A 14,070-nucleotide genomic window follows, 5' to 3' on the forward strand; every position below is an offset into this window, starting at 1 on the left:
ATCAAACAAAGACTTAGAGTATTTGTTATTTCTTGATAACGTAATATTTTAAAAATTATCACACATACAAATTTTGTATAGTTCTGATCTAATTAGTGTAAGTGTTTTCACGTTGGCAAGGAAGAAACATAAGAAAAATAGTGAAATTATTTCAAAAGATCTATTTTAAATTATATAGATTTTACTAATATGACTTTTTAGTTAACTTTATTTTTAGTTATTGTCACATCATCAGACATAATATCTCAAACTACAAATGGATACGTCCGGAGAAGGACCGTGGTAATCTTGGGTAAAACAAATTATAGAGGAGCCTCCTGCTGCCAAGAAAGTTCTGAAAGAGTGGCAGGAAAAGCAACCTTGTAATGTGGCCACCTCCAATGATGCAACACATGCAACATAACAACAACATCACGCCTATCACCATATAGACTAAGCTACGGTTTCGGCAGCCTCAGCACTAACACCAAAATCGATTACCCCCGACCAGCAATAATGTTGCAGAGAATGGGATGGAAGAAGCACAACTTACTAAATAAAATCATTCTTTTCAATTTGCACTTGGTAATGTTACAGATGAGATTGTAGATTTGCAGCATTTAAATTCTACAGGGCGAATCTTAGAACGGGTTGGACCTTTGGAGACAGTGTTGATTGCCGAGGGAAGTATCACTCTCTTCCCCCGCGAGTTCGGCTCCGGTGACGCAAATTGTGAAGGTTAACACAAGTGAGATTTGTCCCACACTTCGTAAAGATATAGATTTGGTACGACAAGTGTTGGCCCAACAAAATGAGAATAATACTACTTTTACAGGTTATTGTATGAATAATAGAGCAGCTCTGGCTTCTTTCTGGTGGGATGTTTTAATTAGCCGTGATTTTTTTGGATACCGGGTGAGGCTTCCTAATTACTGTTTACTTTAGGTCTAGGGTTTTATTTTATTTGTTGTTTTATTTTTGCGGGTTCAGGTCTTGTCCTCCCGTTTTTACAGTTTTCCCTTTTTTTAATAAATTTTATGAGCATGGTGGCAAAGGATGAAGGTAATTTTAGGGTATCAACCTAGTTGGAATGTCCTGTCTGCTCCTGATGTATTTTATTGCTTTTGATTCAGCAAAGAGTAAAACTTTATTTTGTTTGCACTGATAATTAAACAGGTTACTCATATGCTCAATCATCTTTCTTTATATAACTATATCTATTTTTTTCATAAAGTTTAACAAAAATATAAGAATATGGAATGATAATGAGATAAGAATTATTATGTGCATAAGAAATTTAATTTCACTGTCATTGCTTATCAAATTGTAAATACAAATTTTCATGACAACTTTTTCCTCATACCAAAATGTATTATTCAATAACAATAATATTAAGAATAGCAACTAATCTTATCAAAATTATTTATAGAGATGATAATACGGGATGTTACACAATGATTGTTACATTAGACAAATTATTCGTTATGGCACGCTTCCATGCATGAATTAACGATCACATTAACACCACGAGTATCTGCAAAATGCCAATCATTGAAAAAAAACTCTATTAATTAATACAATCATAACTTATAAGATTATCTCAATAAAGATATTAAAAAAATGAGACGATAGGAAAAATATATTTACCGGTGTTGAAGTTATTGGATTTTGAAACGGCACAATTAGTTACACAATCATAAACAACCTTTGATGATACCTTATGTCGACATTTAAGCAATCCACACGCTGCAACACAACCACTATATAATGGTACTATTCTTATGAAGCGTATACAGTGTAAACCACATTTGGCAAGACAAATGGCTTCACTTGTTGTTTGATAGGATGGTGATGATGGTGAAGGAGTGTCATCGGCTTGTGCAACAACTAAAATTATTACCATCACAATTGAAACAATCTTTTTAATATCACACTTTTCCATAACACTTCACTACGTTAATCTTAATGTTATGATAGTATAAGATAAATTTGATTTGATTAATAAAATTGTATAAAACAATCTCAATTTATAAGCGTAACAACATATGCACATGTATGCATACTTTAACTCCTTAATAAAACTACGAATTTAGCTATTAGGACTTGTGTTCTCATGTTAATATGGGATGTGACACATATTAGTAAAATAGTTAATAAAAATATTCTAATGTGGAATCTAACAATAATTAGTGAATATTTTATGTTTGTAGAAATTATAAATTTTTTTAAATTAAGAGCATAATACATCAAAGAGAATATAAGACATCCAAACTAGGTCTGTATCCCATATAAATTCAAGCCTTTTTCCAAGTACTCATAAAGGTAATTGATAAAGATAATGGTGCAATATCTTATCTAATAAAGATAATGATATAAATAGAATAAAATTAATCTTAATTGATATATTTTAAATTCAATACAATTATTCTTTAATAGTTCCGTAATAAAAAAACTATTCTTTAATAGTGTCAGTGCCACTTGAAATTTTAAACTTTTTTTAAGCCTACTTATTGTATAACATTTTGTATCAAAGGTCTAAGTGTTATGTAACATTACGAGGAAAAGATAATGTGATTTTATCACCTTTTTACTTTTAAACTTTTATCAACTTTAAATTTATTTTATTATCATAATTTAAAAAAGTGGGTTAAATATTTTCTTATTTATCTTGATTCAAACCCTACTTGTCTTGTGTTTTCTTGCACCTTCAATGTGTTTCAAATACAATAAATCATGTTGAAAATAATCATTAGAATCATATGTAAATCACCTTAACCTTGACGGTATATAAAAATTAAGTCCTTTTTAGAATTAGACCCTTGAATTATAGTTCATATTAAATATACCGACTTTATAATTTTAATGAAATTCCTTAACTACTTCATACTTCATGAAGATACTATTAGATGCATAAACATAGAAATGAAGATTTATTAGTTACAAATGTAGTTTTTAAAATAAAATTGGTGGCTTCAATTATTCTATTCATATGACAATTTTTAACATTTGGTTTATTTAAAATAAACAACCATAATGGATTATCTACCCTTGGGTTAAAATTTTCTAATTTCATTTTGAAATTTGTTAGATCACTTAATCTCCTCTACAAATCTTGACTGACTTTCTTCTTTATCAACCATAATTCAAATGGAAAAACATTTCTATAAATTAAAATAATCAAACAAAGACTTAGAGTATTTGTTATTTCTTGATAACGTAATATTTTAAAAATTATCACACATACAAATTTTGTATAGTTCTGATCTAATTAGTGTAAGTGTTTTCACGTTGGCAAGGAAGAAACATAAGAAAAATAGTGAAATTATTTCAAAAGATCTATTTTAAATTATATAGATTTTACTAATATGACTTTTTAGTTAACTTTATTTTTAGTTATTGTCACATCATCAGACATAATATCTCAAACTACAAATGGATACGTCCGGAGAAGGACCGTGGTAATCTTGGGTAAAACAAATTATAGAGGAGCCTCCTGCTGCCAAGAAAGTTCTGAAAGAGTGGCAGGAAAAGCAACCTTGTAATGTGGCCACCTCCAATGATGCAACACATGCAACATAACAACAACATCACGCCCATCACCATATAGACTAAGCTACGGTTTCGGCAGCCTCAGCACTAACACCAAAATCGATTACCCCCGACCAGCAATAATGTTGCAGAGAATGGGATGGAAGAAGCACAACTTACTAAATAAAATCATTCTTTTCAATTTGCACTTGGTAATGTTACAAATGAGATTGTAGATTTGCAGCATTTAAATTCTACAGGGCGAATCTTAGAACGGGTTGGACCTTTGGAGACAGTGTTGATTGCCGAGGGAAGTATCACTCTCTTCCCCCGCGAGTTCGGCTCCGGTGACGCAAATTGTGAAGGTTAACACAAGTGAGATTTGTCCCACACTTCGTAAAGATATAGATTTGGTACGACAAGTGTTGGCCCAACAAAATGAGAATAATACTACTTTTACAGGTTATTGTATGAATAATAGAGCAGCTCTGGCTTCTTTCTGGTGGGATGTTTTAATTAGCCGTGATTTTTTTGGATACCGGGTGAGGCTTCCTAATTACTGTTTACTTTAGGTCTAGGGTTTTATTTTATTTGTTGTTTTATTTTTGCGGGTTCAGGTCTTGTCCTCCCGTTTTTACAGTTTTCCCTTTTTTTAATAAATTTTATGAGCATGGTGGCAAAGGATGAAGGTAATTTTAGGGTATCAACCTAGTTGGAATGTCTTGTCTGCTCCTGATGTATTTTATTGCTTTTGATTCAGCAAAGAGTAAAACTTTATTTTGTTTGCACTGATAATTAAACAGGTTACTCATATGTTCAATCATCTTTCTTTATATAACTATATCTATTTTTTTCATAAAGTTTAACAAAAATATAAGAATATGGAATGATAATGAGATAAGAATTATTATGTGCATAAGAAATTTAATTTCACTCTCATTGCTTATCAAATTGTAAATACAAATTTTCATGACAACTTTTTCCTCATACCAAAATGTATTATTCAATAACAATAATATTAAGAATAGCAACTAATCTTATCAAAATTATTTATAGAGATGATAATACGGGATGTTACACAATGATTGTTACATTAGACAAATTATTCGTTATGGCACGCTTCCATGCATGAATTAACGATCACATTAACACCACGAGTATCTGCAAAATGCCAATCATTGAAAAAAAACTCTATTAATTAATACAATCATAACTTATAAGATTATCTCAATAAAGATATTAAAAAAATGAGACGATAGGAAAAATATATTTACCGGTGTTGAAGTTATTGGATTTTGAAACGGCACAATTAGTTACACAATCATAAACAACCTTTGATGATACCTTATGTCGACATTTAAGCAATCCACACGCTGCAACACAACCACTATATAATGGTACTATTCTTATGAAGCGTATACAGTGTAAACCAGATTTGGCAAGACAAATGGCTTCACTTGTTGTTTGATAGGATGGTGATGATGGTGAAGGAGTGTCATCGGCTTGTGCAACAACTAAAATTATTACCATCACAATTGAAACAATCTTTTTAATATCACACTTTTCCATAACACTTCACTACGTTAATCTTAATGTTATGATAGTATAAGATAAATTTGATTTGATTAATAAAATTGTATAAAACAATCTCAATTTATAAGCGTAACAACATATGCACATGTATGCATACTTTAACTCCTTAACAAAACTACGAATTTAGCTATTAGGACTTGTGTTCTCATGTTAATATGGGATGTGACACATATTAGTAAAATAGTTAATAAAAATATTCTAATGTGGAATCTAACAATAATTAGTGAATATTTTATGTTTGTAGAAATTATAAATTTTGTTAAATTAAGAGCATAATACATCAAAGAGAATATAAGACATCCAAACTAGGTCTGTATCCCATATAAATTCAAGCCTTTTTCCAAGTACTCATAAAGGTAATTGATAAAGATAATGGTGCAATATCTTATCTAATAAAGATAATGATATAAATAGAATAAAATTAATCTTAATTGATATATTTTAAATTCAATACAATTATTCTTTAATAGTTCCTTAATAAAAAAACTATTCTTTAATAGTGTTAGTGCCACTTGAAATTTTAAACTTTTTCTAAGCCTACTTATTGTATAACATTTTGTATCAAAGGTCTAAGTGTTATGTAACATTACGAGGAAAAGATAATGTGATTTTATCACCTTTTTACTTTTAAACTTTTATCAACTTTAAATTTATTTTATTATCATAATTTAAAAAAGTGGGTTAAATATTTTCTTATTTATCTTGATTCAAACCCTACTTGTCTTGTGTTTTCTTGCACCTTCAATGTGTTTCAAATACAATAAATCATGTTGAAAATAATCATTAGAATCATCTGTAAATCACCTTAACCTTTACGGTGTATAAAAATTAAGTCCTTTTTAGAATTAGACCCTTGAATTATAGTTCATATTAAATATACCGACTTTATAATTTTAATGAAATTCCTTAACTACTTCATACTTCATGAAGATACTATTAGATGCATAAACATAGAAATGAAGATTTATTAGTTACAAATGTAGTTTTTAAAATAAAATTGGTGGCTTCAATTATTCTAATCATATGACAATTTTTAACATTTGGTTTATTTAAAATAAACAACCATAATGGATTATCTACCCTTGGGTTAAAATTTTCTAATTTCATTTTGAAATTTGTTAGATCACTTAATCTCCTCTACAAATCTTGACTGACTTTCTTCTTTATCAACCATAATTCAAATGGAAAAACATTTCTATAAATTAAAATAATCAAACAAAGACTTAGAGTATTTGTTATTTCTTGATAACGTAATATTTTAAAAATTATCACACATACAAATTTTGTATAGTTCTGATCTAATTAGTGTAAGTGTTTTCACGTTGGCAAGGAAGAAACATAAGAAAAATAGTGAAATTATTTCAAAAGATCTATTTTAAATTATATAGATTTTACTAATATGACTTTTTAGTTAACTTTATTTTTAGTTATTGTCACATCATCAGACATAATATCTCAAACTACAAATGGATACGTCCGGAGAAGGACCGTGGTAATCTTGGGTAAAACAAATTATAGAGGAGCCTCCTGCTGCCAAGAAAGTTCTGAAAGAGTGGCAGGAAAAGCAACCTTGTAATGTGGCAACCTCCAATAATGCAACACATGCAACATAACAACAACATCACGCCCATCACCATATAGACTAAGCTACGGTTTCGGCAGCCTCAGCACTAACACCAAAATCGATTACCCCCGACCAGCAATAATGTTGCAGAGAATGGGATGGAAGAAGCACAACTTACTAAATAAAATCATTCTTTTCAATTTGCACTTGGTAATGTTACAGATGAGATTGTAGATTTGCAGCATTTAAATTCTACAGGGCGAATCTTAGAACGGGTTGGACCTTTGGAGACAGTGTTGATTGCCGAGGGAAGTATCACTCTCTTCCCCCGCGAGTTCGGCTCCGGTGACGCAAATTGTGAAGGTTAACACAAGTGAGATTTGTCCCACACTTCGTAAAGATATAGATTTGGTACGACAAGTGTTGGCCCAACAAAATGAGAATAATACTACTTTTACAGGTTATTGTATGAATAATAGAGCAGCTCTGGCTTCTTTCTGGTGGGATGTTTTAATTAGCCGTGATTTTTTTGGATACCGGGTGAGGCTTCCTAATTACTGTTTACTTTAGGTCTAGGGTTTTATTTTATTTGTTGTTTTATTTTTGCGGGTTCAGGTCTTGTCCTCCCGTTTTTACAGTTTTCCCTTTTTTTAATAAATTTTATGAGCATGGTGGCAAAGGATGAAGGTAATTTTAGGGTATCAACCTAGTTGGAATGTCTTGTCTGCTCCTGATGTATTTTATTGCTTTTGATTCAGCAAAGAGTAAAACTTTATTTTGTTTGCACTGATAATTAAACAGGTTACTCATATGTTCAATCATCTTTCTTTATATAACTATATCTATTTTTTTCATAAAGTTTAACAAAAATATAAGAATATGGAATGATAATGAGATAAGAATTATTATGTGCATAAGAAATTTAATTTCACTCTCATTGCTTATCAAATTGTAAATACAAATTTTCATGACAACTTTTTCCTCATACCAAAATGTATTATTCAATAACAATAATATTAAGAATAGCAACTTATCTTATCAAAATTATTTATAGAGATGATAATACGGGATGTTACACAATGATTGTTACATTAGACAAATTATTCGTTATGGCACGCTTCCATGCATGAATTAACGATCACATTAACACCACGAGTATCTGCAAAATGCCAATCATTGAAAAAAAAACTCTATTAATTAATACAATCATAACTTATAAGATTATCTCAATAAAGATATTAAAAAAATGAGACGATAGGAAAAATATATTTACCGGTGTTGAAGTTATTGGATTTTGAAACGGCACAATTAGTTACACAATCATAAACAACCTTTGATGATACCTTATGTCGACATTTAAGCAATCCACACGCTGCAACACAACCACTATATAATGGTACTATTCTTATGAAGCGTATACAGTGTAAACCACATTTGGCAAGACAAATGGCTTCACTTGTTGTTTGATAGGATGGTGATGATGGTGAAGGAGTGTCATCGGCTTGTGCAACAACTAAAATTATTACCATCACAATTGAAACAATCTTTTTAATATCACACTTTTCCATAACACTTCACTACGTTAATCTTAATGTTATGATAGTATAAGATAAATTTGATTTGATTAATAAAATTGTATAAAACAATCTCAATTTATAAGCGTAACAACATATGCACATGTATGCATACTTTAACTCCTTAACAAAACTACGAATTTAGCTATTAGGACTTGTGTTCTCATGTTAATATGGGATGTGACACATATTAGTAAAATAGTTAATAAAAATATTCTAATGTGGAATCTAACAATAATTAGTGAATATTTTATGTTTGTAGAAATTATAAATTTTGTTAAATTAAGAGCATAATACATCAAAGAGAATATAAGACATCCAAACTAGGTCTGTATCCCATATAAATTCAAGCCTTTTTCCAAGTACTCATAAAGGTAATTGATAAAGATAATGGTGCAATATCTTATCTAATAAAGATAATGATATAAATAGAATAAAATTAATCTTAATTGATATATTTTAAATTCAATACAATTATTCTTTAATAGTTCCTTAATAAAAAAACTATTCTTTAATAGTGTTAGTGCCACTTGAAATTTTAAACTTTTTCTAAGCCTACTTATTGTATAACATTTTGTATCAAAGGTCTAAGTGTTATGTAACATTACGAGGAAAAGATAATGTGATTTTATCACCTTTTTACTTTTAAACTTTTATCAACTTTAAATTTATTTTATTATCATAATTTAAAAAAGTGGGTTAAATATTTTCTTATTTATCTTGATTCAAACCCTACTTGTCTTGTGTTTTCTTGCACCTTCAATGTGTTTCAAATACAATAAATCATGTTGAAAATAATCATTAGAATCATCTGTAAATCACCTTAACCTTTACGGTGTATAAAAATTAAGTCCTTTTTAGAATTAGACCCTTGAATTATAGTTCATATTAAATATACCGACTTTATAATTTTAATGAAATTCCTTAACTACTTCATACTTCATGAAGATACTATTAGATGCATAAACATAGAAATGAAGATTTATTAGTTACAAATGTAGTTTTTAAAATAAAATTGGTGGCTTCAATTATTCTAATCATATGACAATTTTTAACATTTGGTTTATTTAAAATAAACAACCATAATGGATTATCTACCCTTGGGTTAAAATTTTCTAATTTCATTTTGAAATTTGTTAGATCACTTAATCTCCTCTACAAATCTTGACTGACTTTCTTCTTTATCAACCATAATTCAAATGGAAAAACATTTCTATAAATTAAAATAATCAAACAAAGACTTAGAGTATTTGTTATTTCTTGATAACGTAATATTTTAAAAATTATCACACATACAAATTTTGTATAGTTCTGATCTAATTAGTGTAAGTGTTTTCACGTTGGCAAGGAAGAAACATAAGAAAAATAGTGAAATTATTTCAAAAGATCTATTTTAAATTATATAGATTTTACTAATATGACTTTTTAGTTAACTTTATTTTTAGTTATTGTCACATCATCAGACATAATATCTCAAACTACAAATGGATACGTCCGGAGAAGGACCGTGGTAATCTTGGGTAAAACAAATTATAGAGGAGCCTCCTGCTGCCAAGAAAGTTCTGAAAGAGTGGCAGGAAAAGCAACCTTGTAATGTGGCAACCTCCAATAATGCAACACATGCAACATAACAACAACATCACGCCCATCACCATATAGACTAAGCTACGGTTTCGGCAGCCTCAGCACTAACACCAAAATCGATTACCCCCGACCAGCAATAATGTTGCAGAGAATGGGATGGAAGAAGCACAACTTACTAAATAAAATCATTCTTTTCAATTTGCACTTGGTAATGTTACAGATGAGATTGTAGATTTGCAGCATTTAAATTCTACAGGGCGAATCTTAGAACGGGTTGGACCTTTGGAGACAGTGTTGATTGCCGAGGGAAGTATCACTCTCTTCCCCCGCGAGTTCGGCTCCGGTGACGCAAATTGTGAAGGTTAACACAAGTGAGATTTGTCCCACACTTCGTAAAGATATAGATTTGGTACGACAAGTGTTGGCCCAACAAAATGAGAATAATACTACTTTTACAGGTTATTGTATGAATAATAGAGCAGCTCTGGCTTCTTTCTGGTGGGATGTTTTAATTAGCCGTGATTTTTTTGGATACCGGGTGAGGCTTCCTAATTACTGTTTACTTTAGGTCTAGGGTTTTATTTTATTTGTTGTTTTATTTTTGCGGGTTCAGGTCTTGTCCTCCCGTTTTTACAGTTTTCCCTTTTTTTAATAAATTTTATGAGCATGGTGGCAAAGGATGAAGGTAATTTTAGGGTATCAACCTAGTTGGAATGTCTTGTCTGCTCCTGATGTATTTTATTGCTTTTGATTCAGCAAAGAGTAAAACTTTATTTTGTTTGCACTGATAATTAAACAGGTTACTCATATGTTCAATCATCTTTCTTTATATAACTATATCTATTTTTTTCATAAAGTTTAACAAAAATATAAGAATATGGAATGATAATGAGATAAGAATTATTATGTGCATAAGAAATTTAATTTCACTCTCATTGCTTATCAAATTGTAAATACAAATTTTCATGACAACTTTTTCCTCATACCAAAATGTATTATTCAATAACAATAATATTAAGAATAGCAACTTATCTTATCAAAATTATTTATAGAGATGATAATACGGGATGTTACACAATGATTGTTACATTAGACAAATTATTCGTTATGGCACGCTTCCATGCATGAATTAACGATCACATTAACACCACGAGTATCTGCAAAATGCCAATCATTGAAAAAAAACTCTATTAATTAATACAATCATAACTTATAAGATTATCTCAATAAAGATATTAAAAAAATGAGACGATAGGAAAAATATATTTACCGGTGTTGAAGTTATTGGATTTTGAAACGGCACAATTAGTTACACAATCATAAACAACCTTTGATGATACCTTATGTCGACATTTAAGCAATCCACACGCTGCAACACAACCACTATATAATGGTACTATTCTTATGAAGCGTATACAGTGTAAACCACATTTGGCAAGACAAATGGCTTCACTTGTTGTTTGATAGGATGGTGATGATGGTGAAGGAGTGTCATCGGCTTGTGCAACAACTAAAATTATTACCATCACAATTGAAACAATCTTTTTAATATCACACTTTTCCATAACACTTCACTACGTTAATCTTAATGTTATGATAGTATAAGATAAATTTGATTTGATTAATAAAATTGTATAAAACAATCTCAATTTATAAGCGTAACAACATATGCACATGTATGCATACTTTAACTCCTTAACAAAACTACGAATTTAGCTATTAGGACTTGTGTTCTCATGTTAATATGGGATGTGACACATATTAGTAAAATAGTTAATAAAAATATTCTAATGTGGAATCTAACAATAATTAGTGAATATTTTATGTTTGTAGAAATTATAAATTTTTTTAAATTAAGAGCATAATACATCAAAGAGAATATAAGACATCCAAACTAGGTCTGTATCCCATATAAATTCAAGCCTTTTTCCAAGTACTCATAAAGGTAATTGATAAAGATAATGGTGCAATATCTTATCTAATAAAGATAATGATATAAATAGAATAAAATTAATCTTAATTGATATATTTTAAATTCAATACAATTATTCTTTAATAGTTCCTTAATAAAAAAACTATTCTTTAATAGTGTCAGTGCCACTTGAAATTTTAAACTTTTTTTAAGCCTACTTGTTGTATAACATTTTGTATCAAAGGTCTAAGTGTTATGTAACATTACGAGGAAAAGATAATGTGATTTTATCACCTTTTTACTTTTAAACTTTTATCAACTTTAAATTTATTTTATTATCATAATTTAAAAAAGTGGGTTAAATATTTTCTTATTTATCTTGATTCAAACCCTACTTGTCTTGTGTTTTCTTGCACCTTCAATGTGTTTCAAATACAATAAATCATGTTGAAAATAATCATTAGAATCATCTGTAAATCACCTTAACCTTGACGGTGTATAAAAATTAAGTCCTTTTTAGAATTAGACCCTTGAATTATAGTTCATATTAAATATACCGACTTTATAATTTTAATGAAATTCCTTAACTACTTCATACTTCATGAATATCCTATTAGATGCATAAACATAGAAATGAAGATTTATTAGTTACAAATGTAGTTTTTAAAATAAAATTGGTGGCTTCAATTATTCTATTCATATGACAATTTTTAACATTTGGTTTATTTAAAATAAACAACCATAATGGATTATTTAACCTTGGGTTAAAATTTTCTAATTTCATTTTGAAATTTGTTAGATCACTTAATCTCCCCTACAAATCTTGATTGACTTTCTTCTTTATCTACCATAATTCAAATGGAAAAATATTTCTATAAATTAAAATAATCAAAACAAAGACTTAGAGTATTTTAAATATTATCACATCATCAGACAAAGACTTAGTGTATTTTAAAAATTGTTAACGTTATTTCTTGATAACGTAATATTATAAAAATACAAATTTTGTATAGTTCTGATCTAATTAGTGTAAGTGTTTTCACATTGGCAAGGAAGAAACATAAGAAAAATAGTGAAATTATTTCAAAAGATCTATTTTAAATTATATAGATTTTACTAATACGACTTTTTAGTTAACTTTATTTTTAGTTATTGTCACATCATCAGACATAATATCTCAAACTGCAAATGGATACATCCGGAGAAGGAGCATGGTAAATTAAAATAATCAAACTGTAACGCCTAAATTTGAAAGTGTCTAGAATATTCAAATAAGCGTTAAACTGATATTGGATACACTAATTATACAAATACATGAAACGACATCCAGTCGGAAGTTTGGTCACAACATCAATCCACAACTTCTATGTTATATTATTACACCAAAAAGTTTATCAAACATAGTGGAAATACAAAATCCCTAATAACACATCTTATAATATAACTCATGCATCTCTAATCCACAACAAGTGATCCCATGAAGTCACGTTCAATCCAAGACTTTTTCTTTACCTTTTCCTTGCACAACCTGTGAACCTGAACAAATAAGGAGTTGGGTGAGACATAATGTCTCAGTGAGTTCATCCTAGCCCTAGGCTAGTGATAACCTCGGGGAAAACCTACGGTTATCACGTGTCTACTATACAACCTGACGGTTGATTATACGTGTGTGGACTTGTACCTTTGACGGTCGTGCATGCTATATCCGTCTTAGGTTTTCCTATTTGTTATAGGCTTGCTAACAACATACGTGCCATGGCGGTTAAGGGTTCCTAGAACCGCTTTGCTAGGATACACTAAATGTATCTAAGCCTAAACATGAATCAAATCATGGCACAACCTATACCGGACGAATAGGGTAACCTAGGATCGTCCTTGGCAATCTTTTATAACTTGCTCATATCTATCATCATATCATAATCATGCATGTATACATTTATTTATATCATTTTGTTAGGGTTAAACAATCAAACATAATCTTGGTTCGTTTTACGGAGAGTCCCGAGTGGAGTAACCCCGAGTACACTCCCATACATGACCGATTTCTAGAGAGAAGGGAGAGCAAAATTTCTATCAAACCCTAGTGAGAGAAAGTGAAGAAGATTGTGTGATACTTTTGGACCAAAAGTCCTTAAATAGTCCCTTAGTGCGCAATTACCATAATATCCCTAGTCTTAAACGAGTTTAATCTATCGTTAACAGGTAATTCATCGTATCATAAAAGTGGGATATTACATCCTACCCCCCTTAAAAAAAAATCCGTCCTCGAAATTTGAAATTTACCTGAAAACAAATGCGGATACTGACTCAACATCTCTGATTGAGTTCCCATGTTG

This window comes from Medicago sativa, chromosome 2 (assembly GCF_051527215.1).
Source record: "Medicago sativa cultivar Bolivia chromosome 2, Bolivia_mono, whole genome shotgun sequence".
Lineage (NCBI taxonomy): Eukaryota > Viridiplantae > Streptophyta > Magnoliopsida > Fabales > Fabaceae > Medicago > Medicago sativa.